Raw genomic sequence first — 14,745 nt, forward strand, 5'->3', positions numbered from 1 at the left:
TAAAACCCCACAGGACAGCCTACTAGAAGCAAAGCCTTGCTCTAAAAGAAGTTTCTAGACCTAGATGGGAATAAAAGTATTACAAGAATGTGGCCGTGGCTCCCTTGTGCCCCTCCTGCATGTAAATTTGGCCATGATTTTAAACCGTTCACAGGAAGGACAGAACAACTGCCTGCCCAGGGCTCTGAGCACCACTACCCGCCCCTCCTCACTGCTACCCGCCCCCTCCTCCTCCAGTTTTGCTTTCCACACAGAACAACTCCTCCAGAGAACCCTCCTTGGCCCCTCCCGCACCCTCCTCAGTTTAACGCACAGCGGCCTTGGTTATGTGTCAGAGACAGGACCCTTCAGCCCCATCCCAGGGCAGCTGGTGTTCTCATGGACAGGGGGAATGTTAACATCGAAAGTAGGAAACTCAACTTCAAATTGCAGTGCGGTCTGCGAAAGACACAGATAGGAAAGCCTAGAGAGAGCCTGAGCACACAAGCACGCTGAAGCCATGTGTAAGAAGCCCAGAACAGTGTCAGGAATGGTGTCCACGTGGGAAGAAGACAGCACACACAGATTTGGGGGTTGAAACCCATCCTGAGGGCTTAGGGGATGCATGAGACCCCAGGAACCATGAAGGTGGGGAGAGATGTGGGTAAGGAATTAGCAATAGGGAGAGCCAGGTCACAAGCAGCCCCCCACCCACCCACCCACTCCCCGTCCCCCAGCCCCCAAGCTGAACCCTGAAGTGTGGCCTACAGGGAGTAGGCCACCATGCAGGGAGTGGATGCTGAGGAGGAGGGCAGGAAAGAGGGAGATGCAGGGGTCCTGGTGGCCTGATAGAAGCTGGGATGGGGTGAGGGCATGAGGTGAGAGGTCAAGTGCATGAGCACCCAGGATTAATGTTGGAGGAGGCGGCACTGGGCCTCCTCCAACATTAATTTCCTAGCTATAACCACTTCTTCCAGGAAGCTCTCCCTAATTTTCCTACCCCCTGCCCATAGAGGAGACTCTCCTAGAGTCCTTCACACACCCTGTTGCCTAGCACCACCCTCCCAACTACAGGATTAATCGCTTCAGCTGAGGGTGGAGTCTGAGAATAAAGAAAATGCCTAGGAGCATCCTAGGTTTAGGACAGGCTGGCTCCAGAGGGGCCCTGTTTTCCACTGATTCCATATAGAGGGCTTGCTTCCCATCAGGGGGCCCAGGTTCTCTCTCCAGGCTGTATGAACCAGGCATAGGCGACCAGCATCCAGGATGCAGAGGCAGGAGGATCAGAAGTTCAAAGTCATCCTCAGCGACAGAGCAAACTGAAGACCAGCCTGGGCTACATGAGACCTCTGTAAAGGCTGGAACTTCTGGTCCTGTCCCCAGATTAGGGGCAGCTTGGTGCCCCTCCAGCCACAGAAGTGATAGTCAAAATCTCACTTAATCTTCTGAAAGGGAAAAAATGAATAGCCATCTTGAGAGACACCCACCCACCCCGCCTCCTCCAAAGGTATTTGCTGATCAGTAGTTTTAGAAGTGACCAGAAGTTGAACTTATAATGCTGGGACAATAAGCCCAGTCTTATGCATCCTGGACTTGGCAAAACAAGATATGGGGAGTAATGAGCTCAACTGACCTCAGAGGAGAGTAGGACTGGAACAATAAATCTGAATGTCTATATCCTGGGTTCAGCAAAAGCAGGACACAGGGAGTAAAAAAATTTATGTCTCTGTAGATACCCTGAATCCTGTTAGCCATCAGTAACCTCATGCTTATAGTTCAGTCAGTAACTTCAAAGAACTGCCTCACCCCAGCCCCCTTGTCCAATCCCAAGCTGCATGTAAACCTCTCCTATATAAACCCCTTCAAGTGAGTGCTTGGCCGTCCTCCTCCACCGCCATGTCTGTGCCAGATGGCAGACCAAGCTTGCTTGTTTTGTTATTAAAAACCTCTGTGTGTTTTGCATTGGATATTGGCTGTGTGGTGGTCTCGCTTAGGGGTCTTGCGACCTGGACACAACACTTCTTCCTCCACTACCAGCTTCCTTAATTCTCCTGAACTCGGTCCCAAGCTTGCCCCCAAGACCAAAGAACCAGGTGTAGCTCTGCCCTCAGGTTCCCACCTGGAAAGAGAGATGAGTGAACTGGTGATGGAGGTAGGGATGGGGTGGGGATGATGGTGAGGATGGGGAGTGGGGAGGGTGACAGTGACGAGGGAGGATCATGCCGCCTTCCTGAGTGCTTACCATGAGCCTAGCGAGGTACTAATCCCTTACCACCAATCCCCATGCCAGCTGTATGAGGTAAGAGTAATTGCTTTAATAATGGGGAATATTTATTACTTAGTGCATAGCAGGCATTCTCAGAAGAGCTTACAAATGTCAACCCATTCAAGGCAGGAATTATTATGCACCCTGGTTTATAGATGAGGAAACAGGGAAATTTAACAGCTCACCTGAGGTCTTCCGGCCAGTTATTTGAGCTCATGGGCTCTGCTGGCTCTAGGCAGGAGTTGCCCGGACCCCTGAGAAACAGGGTGTCTGCCTTCTGTGTAGACTGAGGAAGTCATCGTGGTGGAGGCTGTGCCAGCCCAGCCTTAGGGATTCACAGTTTTCTAGGTGAGGCATGAGGCAGGTTGGTGTTAAGGTGCTTTGGGTGGGTTCCGGTAAAACTTAGGAGATTAGGCGGGATACTTGGCTTAAAGAGTGAGAAGGAACCTGCTACCAAAGGGGCCCAGCCAGGTTGGAGGTCTGCATTCCGAAGTCTGTGTGGGGGCTGGAAGCTCCGTCCTCTCGCCTGAGCCACTGAGATCTAGTCTAGCCCAACCAGATGCAGGAACGAAAAGCCTTCCTAAAACCAAACCCTCAGCAGCCTCCCCCACCCCAGGAAAGGGTGGGCCTTGCCTCTCACCCCACTCTTGTTACACCCCCAGACCTCCCACCACCACCCCTCATACTGCCCCAAGGCTCGGCTTGCCGCTTCTTCCACGGTCATGATGCCTGTTCCTCTCCCCACAGGCTCTCAGTTCTCTGTCAGCCTGTCCCCAGTTCATCCCTCTCCAGGGATCCCTCCAGGAACCCCCAACACACACACCGCCTATCACGTCAGGCCCACCCAGATGAGCTGCTGGTATAACTACTCCCTGACTCCCTCATTCAGGACCTATATTGTAATGGGAGTGACAGACCCTGCTCCCTTTCCTGCTGGTCCAGCTCTCGGGTGTCCTGTGAGTTCCTTCAGGGCCGAAACCAAACCTTATAATTAATCGTAGGGCTGGGCACTGCTTCCTGGGTGCCCCACAGGTGGGCCAGTATCATGAGCATGCAGTGTTGTGACCCACTCTGGGGGCATCCCCTCACCCTATCTTCATGAGCACCTTGCCACTTGGGGAGACTGGGGCTCTATAGTTAAAGAGATTTCTCCACGATCACCAGGCCTGGAGCTAACCTCAAGTCTGGCAAACTCTGGTCTACACAGGCAGTCACCTCTCTCAGCCAGGCGGAACCCGCTCCCAGGCAGCACACTGCAGCTGCTTGGTAGATAGAAACTCGGACACTGCCAGACACTGGCCAGGCCCCAGGACTCAGGGATAGGGAGAGACTGAGCAGCTCTGTTCTTTGGGGGTGTTCTTCTAGAAGAGGCACTCTCCATGACTGGTGGACCCTGAATGATAGCCCTGGAGTCTGAGAGGCCCACAAGTCCTCGGGGAACTGGCATGTCTGACAGATGCTGGTCTGTACTCATCCCCAAGGCCAGATCTGAGTCAAGGCCCACAGAGTCCAGTCAGGCAAAAACAGGAGTTCCTGCCACTCTGTCCTGCCAGACAACAGTCAATTCAGACAACAGACAGACAGACAGGCAGACAGACAGACAGACAGAACTTGGTCCTTGTTGTGTCCAGGTCGTAAGACCCCCAAGCAAGACCACCACAGAGCCGATATCCGATGCAAGCACACAGAGGTTTTTAATAACAAAACAAGCAAGCCCGGGACTTGGTCCTGGAGTCCAACATCCGACACAGCGGTGGAGGAGGACGCCCGAGCACTCACTTGAAGGGGTTTATATAGGAAAGGTTTACATGCAGCTTGGGATTGGACGAGGGGGCTGGGGTGAGGCAGTTCTTTGAAGTTACTGGCTGAACTATAAGCATGAGGTTACTGATGGTAACAGGATTCAGAGCATCTACAGAGACATCAATTTTTTTACTCCCTATGTCCTGTTTTTGCTGAACATTCAGATTTATTGTTCCAGTCTTATTTCCCCATAAGTTCAATTTCTAGTCAGTTGAGTCCCATATCCTGTTTTACCAAGTCCAGGATATATAGATTTATTGTTTCAGCCTTATCTTCCCATAAGTTCAATTTCTGGTCAGTTCTAAAACTGCTGGTCAGCAAATACCTTTAGAAGGGGTGGGGGGAGCATCTCTCAAGATGGCTACTGATTTTTCCCTTTCAGTCCTGATCCATCCAGCGCTTCTCCCCTCTCCTCCCCATGGGCCTTCTATATACATGACCATGTCCAAGGCATTGATTCCATCATGCAGGCATTCACAGGCCACAGATACTTACTGAAGACCTAGAACATGCCGTGGTCTGGAACCCAGGACAAAATCTATGAGATATACACAATACCAGATCCTTAGCACAGTGTCCCAGTGGCGCCTGACTGTAGGCCCCATGGGTAGAAATACTCAAAGGCCTCCTCACTCATGGTGGAGTGTGGTCCAGACCTAAACAAGACAACCTGCCACATCTCAGTGACCTGTCCCGTTCGATATCTGGAGTGAGCCCAGAGGCAAAGCCCATGAGTGTCTGGGAGAGACAGCTGAGTCCAGCAAGTGTCCCCACCCCTGTACCCTGCCATCATAAAGAGAGTGACCGAGGGATAAGGATTGACACTGGGAACCGAGAGCACCCGCCACTAGCCCAGGGAGAACACAGGTCATGAGGTCAAAGCCTCTGTAAGGTCAAGAAGGGACTATTGGCTTGGACAGCAAGGACATCCTCCAGGGTGTCTGAGGAGTGGTCTGGGCCACACAGCAAGAGGCGTGGGGGGGGGGGATAGCTCCAGCAGCTATGAGTGACCCACCACCCCCAGGCACAGTGCTGCCGGGTAGTGCTGAGTCACAAGGTCACTCCCCCAGGGGCCCCACGTGGCTTCCTTATGAGGCCCCATCATGTCCTCCTGACCAGCCACTCAGCAAGTTACTCACTGTCTAGTTGAGGCCTGCGCAGTGGAGGAGGGAGGGAGGCCTTGGCCTTGCCTCCCTCCCCACTCCCCTCCCACCAATGGCAACTCCATCCCACCCACTTCCTCCTCTTTTCCTCTCTTCTTTCCTCACTAGAACGGGGAGAGGGTCACTCCCAGGCACGGCCGATCCTTTCCTCTATACTGGCATTCCAAAGCACCCTGGGCAGACGCGAGCTGGCACTCAGAGAAATCCTGCCCCCAACAGCACCAGGAGCATCTAGGCTCCTGCCCTGAGACACCAGATAAGCTTCTCCTGTTTGGAGTCACCATGGGGACCTGAGTACAGCTGCAGGCACAAGGCCAGAGGCAAACTCTTGACTCTCAGTTGTGGGACCCCAAGCACTCTGCTACCACCACCCCACCCACACCCAGAGCCTGCAGGCACCACCTGCCTTGAGGGGCTGGCAAGGAATAAGTGATGCAATGTTTGTGGAGTGTTTAACTAGGACCGGCCCCTGGTGAGTGGCCCTCAAATGGGTGCTGTTATCATCATTAAAAAGGAATCACGAGAGAGGACCACACCTTGGAGCCCAGAGCTCTGGTTTACAAAGCACAATGCAGAGCATGGGAGCCTTGAGGAGGCCTATGAGGTGATAGAGACGGAGGCTCTCCGCAGACTCCAGAGCCACTCCTGGCCTGGCACAGTGTCCTGCTCCCAACCCCACAAGTGACAGGTCTGTGCTTTACCAGATCCTTATGAGCAGGGTGCCTGGAACGCCTCACTCCACCTCATCTGTGAAATGGGAGAACGGCAGCTCCCACACAGCAGGTGAGATTGGAGCCGGACCGGTCTGCCTTCCACGTAGGTGCTCACAGGTTCATCGTTTGCTGAGCAACTGGTCTGTGCTGTGTGTTTGACGGAAAATGTCATGTTTCTGCCAGTGATGATATTGTCAGATGGAGGGAGCTGTGTGTCGGCCTGGGATCCTGGGAAGACGATGAGGAGATTAATTGGTAGGTTCAGAATCATCACTGAGGGAGACGAGGAAGTCAGCTTGGGTGCGTGGAGGAGGAAGCCAGCACTGGGGACTCCAACAGAGGCCTCAGTCACACCTAAGAAGTCTCCAGGGCTGCCCTTTCCCTGGAGGTGATCTACAGGGAGGAACACACATGGCCCTTCCACTGAGAATCCTTCCTTTCCACGTCTGTGGCAACTGGTGTGACCAGCCTGTGTCCAAATTGTATGAGAGGAAGTGACAAGTACAGTTTCTCTGTTGTGTCTAAGAAAGGAAGAGGGGAAAAAGGAAAGAGAGAAGAGAGGAAAGAAGAAAGGAAGAAAGGAGGGAAGGAGGGAGGGGGAGGAAAGGAAGTCACTTCACTTTCCCCCTATTTCCCCCCTCATTAGCTAGAATGCAGATGTGATAAAGGGATCTAGGCAGTCACTTTAGGTTATGAGGTACCAGCCAAGTATCAGGCGGATGGAGCAACAAGAAAGAAGGAGCCTGGGTCCCTAGCACATCAGTCATCTCCCTCATAGTTCTAGACACACATGTCCCACTCTGTCATCCCCTCTCTTATTAAAGCCATTGCCTTTCTGATCTTTGTGACAGCAATTACTGACAGCCGACTGACAACCTATTTGGAAGGATTATTTGCTGTCTCTCCTTTTTTAAAAATTGTATCTGTGCTGGACAAGTACAGGTTTTTATTTTTTTTCCCTAAACAGTACAGGGTAACAGTTCTCCTCACAGTATCTATCCTGTGCTTGGTAGCCTAAGTCATCTAGAGATATGCGCTAGCTAGATTTATGTCTACTTGATACAAACTATAGTCATCTGAGAGGAGGAAACCTTGATTGAGAATATATCTCCATAAGATTGGGCTATAGGCAACCTGAAGATGATTTTCTTAATTAGTGATTGATGGAGGAGGGCCCAGCCAGTGTGGGTGGTGCCATCCCTGGGCTGGTGGGCCTGGGTTCTATAAGAAAGCAGGCTGAGCAAGCCAGTAAGTGGTACCACTCCATGGCCTCTGCATCAGCTCCTGCCTCCAGGTTCCTGCCCTGTTTGAGTTCCTGTCCTGACTTCTTTCAGTGATGGACTGTGGATGTGGAAGTGTACACTAAATAAACCCTTTCCTCTTCAACTTGGTTTTGGGTCATGATGTTTCATCACAGCAATAGAAACCCTAGCTAGGTTTCTTTATGGTCTATGGTCTTTGGTCTTTGAAGGGATATTTGGGGGTTAAACCCAAATACTACAGTGTTTCACAGAGAGGAGACAGAACTGTTTGAATTTCAGTGTTTGTAGGATTCATGGGAAGAGCTCTCCTATGAAGAAGAGGCAAAACTCCATCTTGGCACCCACACCAGTGCCCACCTATTTACTGAGATGCGTGTTCTGTTATACATCACTTCCTGACAGACTTGTGTATGAAAAAAAAAACCTCAGTGTTAGGCTGTTGTGTCTGTGTGCAAACACTTTAGATAGCAACAACACAGCCAGGCAATCTAATCCCGGGCCATCAACATCCTATGTACAGTCTGTCATTGACCAAAATCATCATTAGCACAGGCACATGACTGTTTGATGTGTGGTGGATTTGGGTTTCCCAGGACACAAGCTCCAGTTTGGGAGACCTGACAAGTGCAGGGTGTGGCTCAAGCCCTTATTCCTTCCACAGCCCATGACCTGTTCCATTTCAGAGCTGCTTCAGCCAAGCAGGATGTGTTTGCCTTTGAGCAATCAATGGGGTGGGAGGGAATTCTCACTTGCCCCGAACTCTTTCCTTCTCTCACTGAAGCTTCCAGGTTCCAGTTAGTGATTTAACAGACTGTCACTGAATGGATCTGGGGACATCTGTAGCCAAGTGGACTCAGAGGCCCATGGTATGTGGTTTGTGACCCACCTTAAAAAAAAAAAGTCTCATGTGTAGGGTAAAAAGGGCCAGTGAAAGAACACCCTGGCCCTGAGACCAGAGCCAAGGAAACACCCTGTCCCTAACCAATCCCTGAGCACAAAAACCAACCAATCCCTAAGCATGAAAACCAGCCAATCTCTGAGCTTGTCCCAAGCTCAGGAATTGAGATCCTACCAATTCCCACCCTGAAAATCTCCACCTTGGGAAGCTCCACCCCTAAGAAACCCTATATAAGCTCTGTACCTGTTTAGTTTGGGGCTGCCCTTTTTCCACCCTGGCAGAGGCAGTACTCCCCTGGATTCCTCCCTCCCAATAAATCTCTTGAGTGAGGTTTTTTAATGACTTTCTTTCCCCCAATGGAGCAGAGATGTAACAACTTTTGCCAGAGCAGAGCAGAATTGCTACATTTCTGTGCGGAAACTCCCTTATCAGAGCAAAGCAGTAACAACTTTGGCTGGAGTAAAGCAGAGCTGTAACACTTTGGCTGGGGAAACTTGCCCTTGCTGGAGCAAAATGTTACGCTCCAGGGAAGCTGAGCAGAGCTGTAACATTTCTCCTGAGCAGAGTGGAGCAGAGCTGTAACAACCTCCCTGGGGAAATTCTCCCCTGCTGAAGCAGAGCTGTTACACACTTGCATTAGGGAAACCTTGTCCTGAGCAAGGACTTTAACATTGGCTGGGGAAAATGTCCCCACTGGAACAGCGGTGTAACACTTCTGTTGGGATGCCTTTTCCTGCAGAGCTGTAGGTCTTCCTTGGCTTCCAACGGCCAGGATACCTTGCCCTGCAGAGCTATAACACTTACTGGTATTCCTTGGCTTCTGACTACCAGGATACCTTTCCCTTCAGAGCTTACCATCATGTAGCCCAGGCTGGTTCAAACTTACTACATAGCCAAGGATGACCTTGAACAGTTTATCTTCCTGCTTCCATCCCTAAGTGCTGGGATCACAGGCATGCACCACCACCTGGGATTCAACTCCAGTTTTTGTGCATGCTAGGCAATCTCTCTACCACCTGAGCTGCATCCCCAGCTGGCTTCCTTACTTGTACTTAAAATAGTGGTGTGTGTAGACTGGTAGGTGTTAGACTTGGTGGAATGCTGCCTTCTCCATCTTCACACTTTGCAAACGAGGAAACTAAGGCCCAGAGAGGCAAAATCCAAGTCATTGAAAGGTTCAGACGCAGGTTCGAGAGAACACTGACGGCTGGGTGTTGGTGATGCACGCCTTTAATCCCAGCACTGGAGAGACAGAAGTAGGCAGATCTCTGTAAGTTTGAGGCCAGCCTGGTCTACAGAGTGAGTACCAAGACAGCCAGGGCTACACAGAGAAACCCTGTCTCAAAAAAACCAAAAAGAAAGAAAGAGAAAAAGAAAAAGTGGGGGGACACTGATGCAGGTCCTCGGGGTTAAGGGGGGTTGTTAATGCCATGATAGACAGATGGCACAGTGAGGGCTCTGAGAAGAGGAAACTGGGGTCCACATGGTAGAAGCAGGTATGGGGTGGGGGTCTCTTCTGAGACTAGTGGGGGTTTCACAGCACAGGCCTGCAGCCAGGCTCTCTGGCTCCCAGGTAGAAAGCAGGAATGGGGTGGGGAACACAGTGTGTGCCCACCAATACCCACTTTGATGTAAACTCACCTCCCAGAAGTGAGACCCTGGCCCCTGGGAGTCTCTTAGCTGGGGACACATGGGCAGTGTCTCAGTAGGTGCCTGTCAGTGTCGGGAAGGGCTGCAGGTGGCCTCATCCACAGCCGGATTCTCACACTATTCTTACAGTCATACGCCTTTGACTAGGGACAGGCAGCTGGAACCAGAACAGAGGCATCGGCACCCAAACCTTGTGGCCATCTGCCCCCGCCCCGGTGTCCCGCCCTATCCTGCTTCATCTTTCTGTACTTCAGTATCAGCAGACCTCTTCCTCATAAGGAAGTCAAGGAATGGATGAGGCAAAGAGGCTCCCATGTACAGGGAGGGAAACCGAGGCCCAGAAAGGAGGGAGCTCAGCCTTAGAGAGGTTGGGGCACAGTGGAGAGAGCTCATAGACCATCTTACACAACCTGCCTACACGACATGTCACAGAAGGGAACAGCCACAGTAAAACTGGCCTTTCCGTTCCTTGTGGCTTCATCCCAGAATGCAAAAATCATTACGTGGCCCTCATCCTCTGCCTGCCTCCCTGGAAGGCACTCGAACAGCTGGCAGAGAAAGTAGAGCCATGGAGCCCTGACTCACTCTCTGCCCCAATTACCCGGAGCAATTTGGGAAGGGCTTGTTTCTCCTGGAGCCAGGAAGAGCAACTTCAAATGAAAACCACAAGGAAATGCAACTCTTTAACCAAGAGGCAGCTACTGTGCTACTATGTGTGAAGGGAGAGGTTGTGGGACCCACCCAAGGGCCCTTGGGGCTTCTGGGCTCTTCAAGTCCCAGGTCTTCCATCTTTAAGAATCTTTGGGAAGGCCATCACCCATCTGTGGCAGCTGCAGATGTTCCTATGACACCAGTGTCTTTCAGTTACTGTGACAATCCCTTTAGGCCCCCAGATCCAAGGACCTGTGTCTGCCTGGCCTATCGCTGGGTCCTCAGGATGGGGCCTGGCCAACAGTGGGCACCTTAAGAAATGGTGTTGAGTGATCAGCTGTTTGCTTCTATTTCCTTTTACAAACCTCTCCTCCTGGTTTCACGCTCCAGGGATTTGAATCCTCATTTTATAGATGAGGAAATAGGTTCAGTCCAGGCACGGGCATGCGCTAGTTAGCCATGAACGGGCTCTCCCTAGTTTTATCTTCCTTACTTACCTCCACTGTTCCCTCCCCTAATTTCCTTACTGTCTGAATTCACGTGCGGTGTCCACGGGTTCTGTCAGTCATGTCTCCTCATAATCAAGAAGCCAAGAAAACCACATATGAAGAGGCAGGGCCTACTGTGGCTGCAGGTGCACACACCTGAGGACCTGAAGAACTCACCTCTCCCAAGAGTGTCACCCTAGAAACCAAGCTGTCAGCACACAAGCCTTCGGTGATATTCAACATCCAAAATTTCCCTGCTTAGAAGGAGCAAAGCTGGATGACGTCCCCCCAGGGAAATGACGGCTGGAAGGATATGTAGCCACCTACTCAATCTTACAAGCGGATCCTGAATTCACCAGCCTAGTATTTTGTGAGGCGTGAACCCACCCCTCAACTTCAACCCCAGTGCGGATCCACTCAAATCAAGCCAAGCCACATATCTGGGTCCTTCTGGAGACAGGCATCCATCGGGAAATGGAGAGATGTCCTGACGCAGGACATAGGCTCAATGGGACCAACAAGGTCTCGTTCCAAAGTTTTTTGAGCCACCGAAACTTTTTTAGATTTGAATCTCAGTGCTTCTTGCAGCCGTCTTAGGAACCCAAGAGAGATTCCACCTGGGGAAAAAAGCTGACAGTGAAGCCATAAACTTGGGTCCGGATGAGCAGCTGGGTCAAGCTGTGCCTGAAACTCTGGCTTTTCAGTACCATGAGACAATAAGTACCCCCTGAGTTGAGCAGGGTTTTCTCAACCCGAGTACTGCTGAACATATCTTACCAAACCTACGTGGCTTCAAGCCGGTCTCCGCTAAACACAGGGGTCTTACAGGGGTCTCGGGAGTCCTCTTATTGTCTGAATACAAGGTAAAAGAACAGCAGGGGGACCCCCTTTCCACCAGCTCCATTTACACCATTTACACAGTAGGCTTCCTCCACAGCTCAGAGCAACAACCTCAGGGTTACACCTCAGATTCCAGTTTCCAAAGCCCCGGGTGGGCGGCACACTGGCTGGGGGAGTGGGCCAGGCCCCCCACTGCCACCTGCAAGGAGTCACTTCTCTCACACAAAGGACCTCCTGCCTTTAGCTAGTCTGGTAGAGACAGACTCTCTGCGGCTCTTAGGTAGTCAGGCGGCCCAAGGGTGCGGCTTCTGCCTGCTCCTCAGCAGCCATGGAGCCCAGTACCACCTCATTCCTCCCTTGGACCTTGATCTCCAGCCAGGCAGAAACCGTAAGGATTAAGGGAGCTCTGACAGGGACTGAAGGAACAAGGGCGGGCGAGATGCCACCTGGGGTCAGAATGCCGGGATAACTGGAACTGTCGGGATCAGAGCAGGAGCCGGCAGCCCCGACAAGCTAGGCTCGGCCATTTGTCCCCAATATGCAAATTAACACAGAAGCATCGGTGCAAAGCAGGGAGAGGAATTTGTTCCATGTGGCCACTTTGGGGAGAGGAATTAAGTCTAATGACACCCTCACCCCACATCCATTTCCAGTCCCTAACATGAGGTATAAATGGAGATGGGGAGCCAGAGAGATGGCTCAGTGGGTAAAGGCCCTTGGCACCGAGCTGGACAGCCTGAGTTTGACTTCTTTCTTTCTCTCTTTCTTTCTTTCTTTCTTTCTTTCTTTCTTTCTTTCTTTCTTTTTTTTTTTTTTTTTTTTTTTTTTTTGACAGGGTTTCTCTGTGTAGCTTTTGGAGCCTGTCCTGGAACTCACTTTGTAGACCAGGCTGGCCTTGAACTCACAGAGATTCACCTGCCTCTGCCTCCCGAGTGCTGGGATTAAGGGCGTGCGCCGCCGCCACCGGCCGATCTGAGTCTCATGGCTAATGGTAGAAGAAGAGAATGGACCCCTGCGAGTTGTCCTCTGACCCTCACATACGGATCGTGGGTGGTCTGGTGTGTGTCATTTAAACAGAGGGACAGAGGTGTGCACAGGTTAAGTCCTAGTCAGGATGGGGCCCTGCATCACTGGCCATCCTTGTGTCAGTTTGTCTGTCCTGCGAGGTGGCCTGGCAAATTGTCAGAGGGCATAGAGTCTCTTCCTAGGAGGCAAGTGCCTCCTCCTGCCTGTGCCAGCCTTCAGCCCTATCCTGCTCCCGGCGTGAAACTGCCAGCGGAAATTTGAATTCCTTGGGGACGGTCATATTTTCATCCCTGCCAGGGCAGTTTCACTGGAGACAGAAATGAGCTCAAGGGACAGTTCAGTGGGCACTGTCTGCTTTGGCTGTGGCAGCCATGGAGGCGGTGAGGTCCAGCCTTAGTAACTGCAGATGTGGAGAGCATTGCAGAGCCATCTGGTATTAGAGATGGTGAACCCTGTGTTCTCTCTCTCTGTCTCTCTCTGTGTCTCTGTCTCTCTCTGTGTCTCTCTCTGTGTCTCTCTCTCTCTCTCTCTCCCTCTCCTCCCTTCCCTGCTTCCTCGCGGCTGAACAAGGGAGTAAGGAGAGAGCTTCCTACCTTCCAGAGCTGTTTATGAAGCAGTAGGACAATCCCACAAAATAGTCATCGAGGACTGGACCTGGTGGGCACACCTTTAGTCCCAGCACTTCGGAAGCAGAGGCAGGTGGAGCTCTGTGAGTTCTAGGTCAGCCTGGTCTACAGAGCGAGATCCAGGACAGCCAGGGCTACACAGAGAAACCCCATCTCAAAAAAAGAAAAGAAAAGTTATCAAGGGTTAGAAAACAAAGAGTGTGCTAAAGACTCCAGGAAGTTATTTATGAAGTCCCCACTTTGGACCCAACACTCTTCGTAGTTTTTCCATTTTTAGGTTGTAATTGCCCATCAGCTTACTGCCCCCCCCCCCCGTGTGTGTGTGTGTGTGTGTGTGTGTGTGTGTGTGTGTGTGTGTGTGTGTGTGTGTGTTGAGTGGGCACACAAACTATTATTCATCTCTACTTTCCAAAGGAGGAAGCCACACCCCAGTATAACCCAGACTGACCCAGAAGGAGTCAGAAGCCCCAGCCTGGGACTTGGGACTCCAGCACGCACACTGTGTTCCTCAGCCTTGAGGATCGGGTTAAGATGCAGTCTGGCTCTACAGGTCTTGCAGGGCTCCTGAGGCTGCACCTCCAGCCAGGTCACTCTGTGGGGATGTAGGATGCTGGTCCTCAGAGGACCACACTTGATGGAGTGCCCATGCCCTCCACTGAGCCCGTTCACTGCTCAACTTCACTTCCTGGTGGGGCTGGGGGATCAAACCCAGGGCCTTGTGAATACCAGGCAGGTGCTCTGTTACTCTACCGTGACCCTGTGACTGTTGTGCTGAAAGATGAGATTTACCTGGATCTTGTAAGGAGAGTTCAACTTGTGGAGGCCAGGGGATGGAAGGGATTGGAACCCGAGTCTGTGTAGGATGGTTGCACCACCCACTAGGGTGGTGGGGCTGGGAAGCACAGCTTTCCTTGGAGGACCACTGCCATGCGAGCCTTCTCTCCTACAGGTCCCCTCCCTGGACTAGAATGACGGCATTAGTCACCACCAACCTCACAGCCAGCCTTGATCCTCTTAATCCCCGCTAAGTACTACTGCCAGCTCATGCCACTGGTGATCGTCACGGTCACTACAGGGCCAAGTGCACGTGACTTGTCCCACCCACACCACATGAACCCCCCTCCCAAGTCCTAGGACTTCAAAAGGGAGGCCCTGCCCCCACCCACACTATGCCATAGCAAGAATGACATCATTCCCGGGTCACATGGGGAACACCAAGCCCTGTAGGAAGGAACTTCCCCGTGGTTGGCAAAGCTGCTCTCTCTGCAGAAGCCCTGGAGAGCTGGCTGTCTGGCTGTTCTCCTTCTTCTGATAGAGACTAGAGGGGTGTTCTAGGGACCAAACTCAAGCCTTACAATTTAGGCTTGGGCTGGATCCCAG

The sequence above is a fragment of the Peromyscus maniculatus genome, chromosome 2 (assembly GCF_049852395.1).
Source record: "Peromyscus maniculatus bairdii isolate BWxNUB_F1_BW_parent chromosome 2, HU_Pman_BW_mat_3.1, whole genome shotgun sequence".
Taxonomy (NCBI): Eukaryota; Metazoa; Chordata; class Mammalia; order Rodentia; family Cricetidae; genus Peromyscus; species Peromyscus maniculatus.